Below are 13,139 nucleotides of genomic sequence, written 5' to 3' on the forward strand. Positions count from 1 at the left end.
TTTGCATTCACAGGTGATGTGGGTGTGTTACCCTCCTGCGGTTCATCTGATGTTAGTGTCCCCACAGATGCTAGCAGTGATGAACATATGCATGAGGTACAGGCAGGGTTGTCAGAGGCTGAATCTGTGCCAATGGTTTCCATCCCAGCTATGTCCCCCTCTTCCCCGCACACAGTTCTCATGCCAACACATACCTCATCATCAGTGGCCATAGAGGAAGGACAGTCAGTGTGTGTTAGCTTGGAACAGGAATGTGTGGGGGCTACAGAAGGTGTGTCTCCACACCATGGTGACACTGTAATGACTGCAGATGTGCCGCACAGGCATATGGCCAGTGCTGCTCATAGGAGGACCTCTGGCAGACATGCACCTGCAGGACAGAGCACAGCAGCTGGTGTCACCAGATGCATGTTCCAGACTATAAGGGCGGCACAGGCACATGCTGAATGGCAAAACAGTGAAGGGCAGAGGCTTCAGAGGGCTGCTATCCATACTCTAAACAAGAACATCCAGGCATTGGCAAATGCTCAACAGCAGATTTCTGATGTTCTGGACAGGCAATTGGGTGACATGGTTGGAATCCTTGACTGTGGCATGTTGTATGATATGATGGTTGTCATGGGTAACTAGTACAGAGGGAATGTTACCTCGGTCAACATTACTACCTTATGTACTGTTACCATTCAATAGCCATGGACTTACCTTCCATGTGCATGCGTGCGATTGCTGTAGCCAGTTGTCTGCACGGAGGACAGCAAAAGCTATGCTATGTACATATGTGTTGTGTGTGTGTGTGTGTGTGTGTGTGTGTGTGTGTGTGTGTGTGTGTGTGTGTGTGTGGCCATGTACATATCCACTGCGATTACATGTATGTCATATCCAAACATGAGTGTTTTTTGGTGTACAGCGACAGTCATCTGTTACAGCTGTGTAAGACCCAGGGCCCCTGTTATGTGTAGAGCCGACCTGGTTATGAACAGTGGCATCATTGCATTGCATAACACATGATGAAACCCTATCAGTACATGTGTAGTCTGCACAGTTGCTGTAGACCTATGTACAGTCCACTGGTCATGAGTCACATGGTGTTGTGGTAATGTATGGATGTGTGTTGCTGGTCCAAGGACATGGTGATGTCTGAGGGCTACATAGTAGAATGTGGCATTTACCTCTGTGATCTGCACCTGAGACATCTGTGATGGCTCTTGCGTGTGTACTTGTCAGTACATGTGAGTGGCCTTCATGTACGTGTTTAGACTCCATGTGCATGGAAGACAGCCCTTCACTACTACTGTGTGAGCATGCCCAGTATGCCATTGTGTAGATAGACACACAGTACATTCCAAACTGTGCCCTTCCGTGTTTAGAATCCATGTGCATGCAAGACAGCTCTTCACTACTACTAAGTGTGTGAGCATGCCCAGTACACTGTTGTGTGGATGGACACACAGTACATTCCAAACTGTGCCCTTCCATGTTTAGAATCCGTGTGCATGCAAGACAGCCCTTCACTACTACAAAGTGTGTGAGCATGCCCAGTATGCCATTGTGTAGATGGACACACAGTATATTCCAAACTGTGCCCTTCCGTGTTTAGAATCTGTGTGCATGCAAGACAGCCCTTCACTTCTACTAAGTGTGTGAGCATGCCCAGTATGCCATTGTGTAGATGGACACACAGTACATTCCAAACGGACATGTGATACTAAGTGTGTGAGCATGCCCAGTGACACCTTGTGTCGGCTATGTGCCTCTGTGTATGGGCATGGCCATTGACATCCTGTATAGCGATGGTGGTCATCCAGGCAACAGATGTCCATATCCCACGTCAGGATAGATTCCTACATTGAACACACTGGTTGACTGTCTTGAAGGGTGTACTGTCTGTGGCATGTCTTGTATCTATGTAGTGTTGTAATAGTGCTCTGTAGATAGGCAGTTGTCCTGCTCACACCACTGCCATGTGTTTGTCTACGTCAACTTTGGGACAGTAATATGTTTTTATACTGCTCACTCTCTATACATTCCCTATTGGCATCTTTGCCTTTGAGGATGATGTCATCCACCTAGAAGTATGCCTCTGGGAGTGCTGTGCTCCAGTAATCTCAGTAGCATGTTCTGTAACTGCATAATGCTGTAGTGTGATCAGGTAGTTAGGTGTATGTTTGACTCCCAGCCCTGCCAAGTGTGTGTGTGTGTTTCCAGCTGCCTGGAGACAGAGTAATGCTTTTAGATGGCTCACTCTCCATACATTCCCTTTCGGTGTACTTCCCTTTGCGGATGATGTCATCCACCTAGAAGTATGCCTCTGGGAGTACTGTGTTCCAATAATCTCGGTAGTGCTTTCTGTAACTGCGTAATGCTGTAGTGTGATAAGATAGTTAGATGTATGTTTGACTCCCAGCCCTGCCAATTTGTGTGTGTGTGTTTCCAGCTGCCTGGAGACAGAGTAATGCTTTTAGATGGCTCACTCTCCATACATTCCCTACCGGCGTCCTTGCCTTTGCAGATGATGTCATCCACCTAGAAGTATGCCTCTGGGAGTGCTGTGCTCCAGTAATCTTGGTAGTGTGTGCTGTAACTGCATAATGTCATAGTGTGATAAGGTAGTTAGGTGTATGTTCGACTCCCAGCCCTGCCAAGTGTGTGTATGTGTGTTTCCAGCTGCCTGGAGACAGAGTAATGCTTTTAGATGGCTCACTCTCCATACATTCCCTATCAGTGTACTTGCCTTTGCGGATGATGTCATCCACCTAGAAGTATGCCTCTGGGAGTACTGTGTTCCAATAATCACGGTAGTGCTTTCTGTAACTGCGTAATGCTGTAGTGTGATAAGATAGTTAGATGTATGTTTGACTCCCAGCCCTGCCAATTTGTGTGTGTGTGTTTCCAGCTGCCTGGAGACAGAGTAATGCTTTTAGATGGCTCACTCTCCATACATTCCCTACCGGCGTCTTTGCCTTTGCAGATGATGTCATCCACCTAGAAGTATGCCTCTGGGAGTGCTGTGCTCCAGTAATCTTGGTAGTGTGTGCTGTAACTGCATAATGTTGTAGTGTGATAAGGTAGTTAGGTGTATGTTCGACTCCCAACCCTGCCAAGTGTGTGTGTGTGTTTTTCCAATTGCCTGGGAACAGAGTACTGCTTTTAGATGGCTCACTCCCCATACATTCCCTGTTGGGGTCTTTGCCTTTGCGGATGATGTCATCCACCTAGACGTATGCCTCTGAGAGTGCTGTGTTCCAGTAATCTTGGTAGCTTGTTCTGTAACTGCGTAATGCTGTAGTGTGATAAGGTAGTTAGGTGTATGTTCGACTCTCAGCCCTGCCAAGTGTGTGTGTGTTTTTCCAGCTGCCTGGGGACTGAGTAATGCTTTTAGATGGCTCACTCCCCATACATTTCCTATCAGCGTCTTTGTCTTTGCGGATGATGTCATCCACCTAGAAGTATGCCTCAGGGAGTACTGTGTTCCAGTAATCTTGGTAGCGCATTCTGTAACTGTGTAATGCTGTAGTGTGATAAGGTAATTAGGTGTGCTTTCAACTCCCAGCCCTGCCAAGTGTGTGTTTCCAGCTGCCTGGGACAGAGCAATGCTTTTAGATGGCTCACTCCTCATACATTCCCTATTGGCGTCTTTGTCTTTGCGGATGATGTCATCTACCTATAAGTATGCCTGTGGGAGTGCAGTGATGCTGGAACTCAGTAGCGTCTTCTGTTACTGCATAATGATGTAGTGTAGTAGACTAAACAGGTAGGTGCTCGATTCCAAGGCATGGCAGGTGTGTGTTTGGCAGATATACTGTATGTGTTGGTATCTGTGGGTGGCTAGCTGCGGGATTTGTTTTGTTGCTGACCTATATAGTGTCCACAGCCCGCATATTCTGCCAAGACACTGGGTTGTCAACACATACGTTTGCCAATAGGTCTGGTGAGTAAATGTCAGCACCCTTACTCTTACCCTTGATATGGTCTGACCCGCGTGACGCAACAAAACACACGTGCCATGATAGTAACAACACTATATGATGCAGGTGGCACATGTAGTTTCCTTTTCATTCCTGTCTAATGCTTTGCTGTCATGTGGTCCGCTGTTGTGATATAAATGCCATAGCTACATATGTGTGTACATGTATATGTGTGTGTGTGTATATACATATATATATATATATATATATATATATATATATATATATATATATATATATATATATATCCATGTATATATGTATACAAATAATATATAAGATATATGTAGATATAGAGGTAGACATAGATGTGAACATAAATGTCTGGGGACATCAGCACTATTGAATGTTTGTGCCAGATGATCTGTACGTGGTAACCTGGGATCTATGTATATCTGCCATGGCATGGTGGTAATGCACATCCTCTGTAGTGTGCAGGGTCATGGGTTGTAGTCATGTAGACACCGGTTATTTTGTTGCTGGGAAGACCATGGGACATCGAATATGGTGACAGTAAGGCACTTGTTGCCAGTTGTGTACGTTTCTGAGTGACACTGAGCAGTGGTTATTAATTTGGAGGTTTAGTATGAGTCATATAACTATTCATTAGAAGACTATACTATGCAGATGAGGTTGACAATAGTGTATCCCATGCATCACCGGGGTGTGATGCAGGCCCCTGGAGTGTATGTGTGTAGTCAGCCAGGTGCAGGGCTCGAATATAGTTGACAGCATGGGAGGGGGGTCAGGCATACTGTAAGTACATTGCAGAACTGTGCATCGGGAGTGCTCCTGCCTTAGCACGCCTAAGCTAGGGTTGTGTCTATACCTGCCTGGTGACATTAGGAGGGATGACAGCAGTGGTGGGGTAGTCAGGGTGTACAGGCTGCCCAAACAGGTGTTGATCAGCACAATCAGCAGATGACATGGCCAGCCCGCACCTGAACAGTACGGTAATGTGAGAAGGCAGCATACACACAGGTTTCGATTGCACTCTACACCACCAGTGTATACCTGCGGGGACATTTCATGACACAGTCCAACCAAATGAGAAGGGCTGCAGCAGGCAACATATACCAACATGTGCAGAAGGCTGGGGCAGTGAGGATGTGTATGCTGCCGAACAATCCTTACTGGGGTGACATAAGTCTTTATAGACCCAGGGTGACTTACCAGGGGCTACATGGGATGGCGATGGTGGAGCACTATGGGGTGGGCAGAGACCTCCTACAGAGGCTTGTTGACCTGTGCCTGCCACACCTGACACATCACACAGGCCAAGGGAAACCCATCACAGTGGATACCATGGTATGTGTTGACCTAGGTGTACTAGCCACAGGTACCTCACACAGCACAACTGGAGATATCATGGGTATCTCATAGGCATCTGCATGCAGAGTATTGCACCAGTACACAGACACCATGTCAACACATGCTAGTGAGCACGTACATGTCCTCAACACACGTGATTAGTAGACCAGCAATATGCATCAGTTCAACCACATGGATGACTACGCTGGGGTACTGGGTGCTATAGCCTGCACACACATACATATCGAAGCACCACCCAGTGAGTGGGGTAGGGCCTACAGTCACTGCAGGGGCATACCCTCCAACAGCTAGGCCATATGCGATGGACAGGGCATGAGATTGAATGTGTGTGCTGTCTGCCCTGGAAGCTATGATGATTCCGATATATGGCTTCTGACACAGCTGTATCACACCAATGCCAATATGGACATCCCCTACAGTCTCCTAGTGGGGGATGCTGGGTAAACACTGGTGTGGTGGCTGATGACACCCATCAGAAATGCACACACACCTGAACACTCACACCATAATGAGGTGGATGCACAGGCAAGACATATACTTGTGTATGTGTTTGGGATGCTCAGTTCATGGTTCTGGTATCCGGGCACATCCAGTGGAGCTCTGCAGTATTCACTAGCTACCTGCCTACAAGTTGTTATGGTATTTGCTATGCTACACAATCTTATCCTGCAGTAACAGTTGCAGCAGGGACAGCATGGGGCAGGACCACACAGCCCAACACAACTGCCAAGGCCTATACAGGCACTGTGTGACTTGCTGAAGGAACTACCTGAGCAGGGCACAGTCAGCGAAAGCCCGTGCACAGTATGACCTGTCCTTGGCAAAGAGGCAACAGAAGTCATATGCACTGACACAGTAGGTACCCACGGATTTCCCCTCTCTGACCCGCACACAGTACAATGGATGCCAAACATGACACTACCTGTGCTCGGCCATGTATAGGAGGTGCACTGTGTGCAACTGACATAGACAGCCCTCCAGCACTGTCCTGAAGTCCAGAACACACCCAGGGTATGTCTATTGACCTAACAATTGGCAGTTGTATTAGAATGTGTATTTACCCATTGCTATGGTATGTATGTGGGCATACAAGTGACTGTGGTGGCTGAATGTTAGGGCAGCAGACAGTACACATCCATAGTGGCACCATGACCTCTGCAGTACATACAGGGGTCACAATGATACACAGGGTGTCCTAACCCACTGCAGATTATGGGCTGACCGTCATGTGTGTCCGTGCAGCCCACACACGTTCCATGCAGCTGGACAGATGTGGACCAATACAGACAAATGATATACAATGGCCTATGGATATGCCCAATGAATGACCCCAACCCCATAAGACACACACAGACTACAGCAGGCCAGGCAGTTTGATGTAGGTTGTGTAAGCTAGGACGTCCAACATCACTGTGCTGCTATTTAAAGCTGGGAACTGACGTACACTGGTATCCCTCCAACCAGCAATTTAGGTAGGTCCACACACTGACATGGAGTACCTGGCATACCAGTACAGTAGCGGCAGATGTGTACAACTGTCAGCTGTGCCCCCATCAATCCTACACATGTGATAGTCATGTGCACCACCCACGGTGCTGTGTAGGACTGTGGTTGTGGCTGGATGTCCCGCCACGCTATGCAGACATGTAGCAACTGTCAATGCCACATGACCATTAGCTAACCTGCAGACTTTGCATGACACCTGTCTGTGTAGAACGGAGGGATCAGCAACACAGTATTAACTATCTGGACATGTGACACATGCGATACAGTTGACCATACTTGGCATGCGCACACACATGACGGTATGCCGGTAATGTCAGTCGACAACATGCATAACAGTCATACTGGGCATGCTCACACACTGAAACACATGACGGCCAGGCATGCATACACCAGTGGTCCGGACATATCTGCCAGTACATTGCTATACTGTTGGATGACTGCACTGTATGGTGTGTGCGTGTGGTCTGTTGTCTGTACATATGCCATGGTCTATTGTTAATTCACATGAGCTATGTGCACAGGTTACTGCTACCAACATGTGAATAGGGCGGTTCTTTGTTTGCGGACAGACCGACGCCTTTGGATACAGACTGGGTAAGGCACATTCCAGCAGGTGGGAGCAGTTGTGCATGGGTTTGCACAGTGTCAAGCACTGCTGACCTCTGGTCACAGCACCTTTTACCCATTTAGACTCCACATTTCTTTGACAGTGCACTACTGGCATACTGGCAGACTAACACGCTTACAGCCGCTCGCTCACCGACATTTCTGCTTTCATTTGTCACTCACGCTGGGTGTGTGCAATCCCTTGTGATGTGTATTACATCAGACTACATGACTACAGTATCGGGTATGTGTAACCATTTTGCAACGGCAGGTGTTCGACTGTACGGACTCGGCGGCCTGTCCAGTGACGTAATCATATTATATGCGTGTTCCTCCTACAATCTGCTCCCATCTGCCTGATATATGGGAACTGATACTCTGCAATGCTGACATGTGACTATGATTTCATTAACGCAGCTGTCCACAGAGTCATGCTACCGCATACTTACTGTACGTTTTCCACCTTTCAGATTGCACGACAGGAGACTGTAGGAGTGACACCTTTCCCACTTTGCATGGGACAGTCCGTCATTAGGTATATCTCATGTGACAATACCAGACCTCTCCACCAATAGGGGACACATTTCTACAGAATCAGGGACAGGTCAAGAAAAAAATCAGGGGCACTTTTACAAAAGTAGTGCTAGTAACTTGAAACATTGACAGAATCAGAGCATATGACTTCAAACACATTTTCTGAAGTAAAAGAAGTTTATAACTCTTACTTATTGTAATTAGTCATTAAGTGTAATTCACCACCTTTCCTTCAAACATCACTAATTTTAGGAGGGATTAAGAGGGACATAGTTAAACTTTCAGTCAAACTCAGGGACGTACCTGAAATTCAGGGACAGTTGAGAGGTATGGACAATACTCTAGCCATTGCAACTGTCCTGATTAGGGGACATTCTCATGTTGTACGTGTCTGTACTGGTTGCTTGTTACAGGTCTTGTATACCTGACATGTCGGTATGTTATATGTAATAGCATAAGCAACTTTACTGCTGCTAGACTATGCTTTGATTTGTGCCAATATGAATATTTCTGTACTATGCATGGCTGTAGGTATGTTCTGCCCTGGTACGTCTGACATTTCTACAGACCAGGTTCCACTTTGGCCATTCAGAATGGTGGCAGCCCTATAGACCCTATATGTAGAGCTATCACATGTGTCAAGGCAACACATACCCACAGCCAGTAGTAAACTGACGACTTCCATGGTTTGCATACGTTAAGGTTATTCATGTAGCATTATAATTGATAATACTGTTTCCTATTACATGTAGCTGTTTCTGATACAACAAATTAATTTCTGACACCACTACACACACTATATGCCCTCCATTCCCGAACTCACAGGCCATGTGCCATAACTGTCATTTTGCAGGACACAGCTGCCCAAACGGGTGTGTCCCTCGCAGGCGTATGGGTGTTGAACCACTTCTATTATGCTATCATCTACGTAAGGTGGTCAGCAAATTATACACTTTCTGTCACTAGCAGAACTCACATACCAATGGGTGTGAATGAACACTGTATCGGGAACAATGCATAACACCCTGTGGGACACATTTAGATGATTGGTTCTATTAACCAGACACATTTACAGTCACAGAACATATGTATTCATTCACGTTTGTCGAGGTACATGCTGTTTATGACTCATACATGTTATCATCTGTCATCACCTGTATTCCGCCACCGCCACCTGTTCACCTAATATCACTAGTTCTGGAAGTGTTTAGTTGGACTTTGTTACATTCTGATACATAACTATGGACGTCCATGCTAATCAGGTACACGGCACTGATCTGGTCTCTATGTATTCCCCCGATGGTTTACAGACTATCCAGTAGATGTGCTCTTCACGTTTGGGAGGTGTAGGCGTATGCTATGCCCACATAGGAATATTAATGACTTCCACTGGGCGGGCTTACTACATCTCTGCCAACCAGCACCTGCACACTAAAACCCATTATTGCATACCCATGATCCACCTACCTGGCACCCCTCTACAGCAGTCATGACAAATACTTACTGCGAGCGCAGCTGGGGTATGAGCACACCCCTACACATTGCCCACTCTCCCCGTATCGGGACACATGTTGTACGTTTTATCAACCCATGTCTTATCACATTTGCACAACCTACTGTTCCATGTACACCTACATCCTGCTCGTGTTAGTGTCAGCAGATTCACACGTACCCTGAATTTTTGGGGTCCCGCAAGGGACACCGTTATCCATGTTTAAAGTGTAGACCTTGCAGATCTCTCCCACTTTCCTACCGATGTTTTGGACAGCAGCAGTGTATTGATCTGTATTGCCTGTCTGTATGTCTATCCGGCTAAGAATATATATGTGTATATAAATTAATATATATATATATATATAGATATATATATATATATATATATATATATATATCTAGCTCTATATATATATATATATATATATATATATATATATATATATATATACATATGTTTTTATCTATATATACATCTATGTGTCCATTAACCTATACATTTCCCGGACATGGACACTTACACATGCGTATTGGGTTTTAGCTCTGCTTCAACAGCATACTATTGCCTTAGCCATTATGACACCGATACTTCACTCCAGTAAACTTCTGATCAGTATATTGCACGTTATACAGCGGACAGATGTCGCATGTTTTTCATGTCTGGGGTGCCGCTGCTAACTGGGATGTGATACAGTGTCATTCAACCTATTACTCGTATGCGCAGCCTATTATTCCTGCTACTGTGTTTGTTTCTGTGCACATTCATATTATTACTGTTGATAGAATGAGTGTTTGTGTTACTGTGATTGTACGTCAACATATTGATGTCTTCATGTAGTTGTGTCTTTCTGCTTTTCCCGGTTTGGGGTTGTCACAGCAGAACTCCGATCCACTCATGGGTGGCGTATAGGTTTTACGTGCCGGGCTGCCAGCCCTGATGCACAACGTCCGACAACGATACACCCATCTCCACGCAAACGATGCTCTGTCTGGGAATCGCACCTACGTACTAGCTGACCTCCACGGGCCGCTACATGGCACCTGGCGCAACATACCCTAGCACACCTGTGTCCATAATCGCATATCTATAGTTTCCCCTGCACACCCGTGTTGAGTTTCCATGCATAACAGCCATTATACACCTGATATCACAGCCATGACACACCTTTACACATTGCCCTCTCATGAGCGTTGGGGCCCTACACACATTTTGTATCGCCTCGTGTATTCACAGGCTCCCCATCCATTCATATTTGCACATACATGCCTTTTCTGGTGTTATGGATTACGAATGATTTGCGGGTTACAAGTGTAGGTGGTCGCAACATGTACTACATTCCGTCTGTTTACAATGTTGACGTAGCACTTCAACGATGTTATGGCCAATGGTGTAACCCTGCCTCTGGTGTGAAGAGCGGTGCTCTGCTTACACTTGTGCAGCTTTATCTGACATACGCTGCGAGCACTTTATAATTCCTTACTTGCTCTGGATTCCCTTCACAACTCTTATGTTTGCTTTCGTCTTTCGGCATTCCTTACATATCTATGTATATCTATGTATATATATATATATATATATATATATATATATATATATATATATATATATATATATATGTGTGTGTGTGTGTGTATATATATATGTATATATATATATATATATATATATATATATATATATATATATATATATATATATATGTATATATATATATATATATATATATATATATATATATATATATATATATATATATGTCTGTGTGTGCATATATATATATATATATATATATATATATATATATATATATATATATATGTATATATGTAGATATATAATTGCATATTTCTGTTATGTCTGTGGATATTTACCTATACACACATCTATCTATCTATATATACAAAAGTTACAGCTGTACAAGACAACATACATTTGCTATGCTAATAGCTGCATACACCCGCACAGGCACACTTGCATCTACTTATTCTGAGTTACATATGTTTACAGGCACTTCTTTGGGATTACATGTGCCTTATTCCTTATGAAATTACCACTTTGATTGATGGAATCCGGTTAACGGACCCATGCGAACACAATCACCTTTACATGTATAAATGTTGGCTTTACAGCACAGAGGCATTCATTACACAATTAATATGTGCTATAGTCGTACTTGAACTGGGAATGCTTTTACATTAGGCGGATGCTGTAACCACTACACTATTGTTGTTCGGGCTCATTTGTATGTATACCCATGGTTCATAGCTACTCTGACATATGCCTCACCGCTTCCCTTACACAGCAGGCATCCACTCTCCTGCTGGGAAAACCGCAGTACTACACTTAGGATGTTTCCTTTTTTCTACTGCTCTGGACCCGTGCTGCATGTCTACTCACTCCAAGGATATTCAGAACTCCTACGCTTATAGTCCTCACACATACGCGTTTTTGATTGTCAGGGTGTTCATGTGCTGGTCCGGGTTAGGGCTCGGCCGACTGGTAACTAGAACTACCCTGGTGCTGTTCAAATATCAGATGTAGCACATGGACACAGTTAGTCCAGATTTTAACATTCTACCTCTGTTTACAGATACAGGTGTTTCGGCACCTCTGACCACATTATTAGGTCAGTGCTACATCATTTAGGGTGAGGAGTGGTTCCACTACATAATGCAGGTTTGGGGGGTGGGGGGTTCCACGTGTTTCCCTTCCCATTTGACTATTTTATTCATTTATAGATACAATGAATATTATTCTGGACATCAGTTATAAATTCACTACAGGTATGCAATAGTCCTGTCAACAGATGTGACAGTTGGTTGGTGTACTTATGTGTACAGACCTCTGTGATACTCGGGGACTCATTTCTACAGTGACAGGGACAAGGCTATGACAACTCAGGGACAATCATGGACACATCTACCAAATTAGTACTATTAACTTGGAACGTGTTGACAGATTCGTAATACTACTAATTTCCTGCAGTTAAATGCGTCTATCACTCTTCATTGTTGTAAGTAGTCATTCTCATTCAACACCTTTCCTTCAAAGGTCACTGGCTTTGTGAGTGGTTAAGAGGCTGGCCAGTTATTGTGCGATTGCTCTGACCATTGGTATCGTTGACATTGTCATATGTACAGGTTGGGATATATTCTGGGGACTAGGGTTGCCACCTTTTCAAATGGCCAAGATGGGACATTTTCGGAACACACATCAGATTTTACAGGCCGACACATACCCACGGTCAGTACAAAGGATAGAACTTTACTTATTTGCCTACATAAAAGCCTATTCTTGTAGCGGTTTAGTTGCTTATTCTGTTTCTTGTAACATTTAGGTATTTTAGATACAGAAATAATTATTTTATGCAACTATTACATAACATATGGGACATAATTATGTCCTACAATCTCAGGACATTTGCCATTTTTAATATTTTTTGTCAGGACACAACTGTCCAAAGAGGGACTGTCCCTCGCAAAGTGGGACAGATGGTAACCCTACTTGGGACACCAGATTGTTTGGGCCAACACATAGCCATGGTCAGTGTAGGTTTAAAACATTCATTAGTTTCCTAACTGTGAGCCTATACCTTTAGCACTTTTGTTGTTTGCCTGTTTCTTGTACAAATTACGTTTATTCTACCCTGACATGACCGCTGTAGGCAACTGTTACATGCAGTATGGTACATAGTTATTTCC

The sequence above is a fragment of the Protopterus annectens genome, chromosome 2.part0, assembly GCF_019279795.1.
Source record: "Protopterus annectens isolate FY-2018-M chromosome 2.part0, PAN1.0, whole genome shotgun sequence".
Classification (NCBI taxonomy): Eukaryota; Metazoa; Chordata; order Ceratodontiformes; family Protopteridae; genus Protopterus; species Protopterus annectens.